At 31.1% G+C, this 1684-nt stretch overlaps 1 long non-coding RNA gene across 1 annotated transcript; it reads right to left on the bottom strand.

The window, feature by feature from the left end:
* Positions 1-660: 660 nt before the first annotated feature.
* LOC109591229 (uncharacterized) lies at positions 661-1254 on the bottom strand. The gene is made up of 2 exons (XR_002189718.1): positions 947-1254; positions 661-883 (listed from the first exon to the last, which is right to left on the bottom strand). It is a non-coding gene; the product is annotated as an uncharacterized LOC109591229 (long non-coding RNA).
* Between the last annotated feature and the right edge of the window lie 430 nt (positions 1255-1684).

Below are 1684 nucleotides of genomic sequence, written 5' to 3'. Positions count from 1 at the left end.
AATTATTATAATTGCTACTCTGCAGCAGTTAGGCATGAACAACATAAGCAGAGGTCCTCCTACATTTACTGTATGTATAGACAATATGCTGTATGTCTGTTGAAAAAATTAAAATCGCTTGCTATGGCATGTAGCTTAATTAATTAATTTAATCCTTTGTAGTTTATGCACCTTTTTGAGGTAACTCAAGTTAGTTCACAGACTTCACACAAGGCATTTCTCCAGAGTTAAAGAAATAATACCAACTGCATGTTTCTCTGAAACCTAAGCAAACTATTTTTAATTACAGATTGAGTGTATGCACCTTAGTGCTTTTACAATTTTTGGAAATTTTGTGGAGCCATTTTGATTTCCTGTGTGCTTATTGTAGTTATTATTAACATTGTAACCTACACAATGTCAGAAATGCTACTTTACTCAACTGCATGAGTCATGTGACCATTTTTCTACACAATGCAGTTAGCATTATACCTTGGTGCTTATTTATTAATAAGATCTTGCTCACATCTCTGTCCTGAGTATTTACCTTATGTCTTAAGTAAAGGGAGCTTTTTGTTAATGACAATAGTTGAAGCATAATGAATTGACACCTCGTTAATTTTTGGTTTGTATTTTGTGGTAAGCCACTAACCCACGAATAAAATTCTATTTTATGAGTTAATTCAAATACAAGGACAACGTAACAACACTATTGATAAATAACAACACTATAATAATATTAATAATGTTTGTACTAATTGAGATATACAGTGCATGTAACAGTGATTAAGTCATTATTCCTTTTTTTGTCTTTTTAAATTTGGGCATTCAAAATCATTTGATTCCACCAATTCTGAAAATGAGGGTCTCATTGATATTTGTGGTCGTCTTCCTTTTATGCGACCTTAGGAGAATATTAATAGATATTATATTAATTAACTAATTACTATTATTTACTAATATGTACCTGACTGTACAATATGGTCCAGTTCAATGTCTGCCTCATTTTGTTTACTTATTCTCTCTGATAAATTTGTTCCTTTGATATCAAGAGGGTCATCTTCATGTTTGTGATTATTTGAACCCAATCGATGTTTTCTTGCCCCATCTGATATTTCAGGTGTGCATAGTGTATCATCAGTTATGATGTTGCTTTTGGTTTCACCTATTAATTATACTTGTTACTATACTTACATGTATACATGTACATACATACATACGTCACTACATTAATATCCACATGCAATCATAATCTTAAACACATAATATTGGCTGCATGTTTTAAATGGTTGCACCTGTCAGCTGTACATACAAAGTTAGTTTGTGTTTAGTTAGTGTTTTTTTCCTAATATTTCCTTGTTTTTATGCCCTGCATCATGTTTGTCTGTAGTCTATAAATACAATGCACAATCTATTAGATATCACAGCTATATGTACATATATGTACATGTTGTTTACATTAAATATTGTTTATGATGCATGAGTAGGGGAAGCGCATTATATGTTTATTGTACATGTTTGTACATGTTTATTGCTTATTTTGATAGAAATTCATGTACTTGTTGCTGTTGTTTTCAATGAAGCATCAAAGTGTTATTTTAAATCAAACAGTAATGGAAACATGTTTAATATTGTTGATCGGTATTGTGTATCAGTTCTATATCAGGCATAACCATGAGAAAGTTTACTAATTTGCAAACCCTCG

The sequence above is a fragment of the Amphimedon queenslandica genome, unplaced genomic scaffold, assembly GCF_000090795.2.
Source record: "Amphimedon queenslandica unplaced genomic scaffold, v1.1 AMPQUscaffold_8662_Cont19396, whole genome shotgun sequence".
In the NCBI taxonomy this organism is placed as follows: Eukaryota; Metazoa; Porifera; class Demospongiae; order Haplosclerida; family Niphatidae; genus Amphimedon; species Amphimedon queenslandica.
The sequence above is the reverse complement of the archived record's forward strand: the minus strand, read 5'-3'. Positions and strand labels throughout refer to the sequence as shown.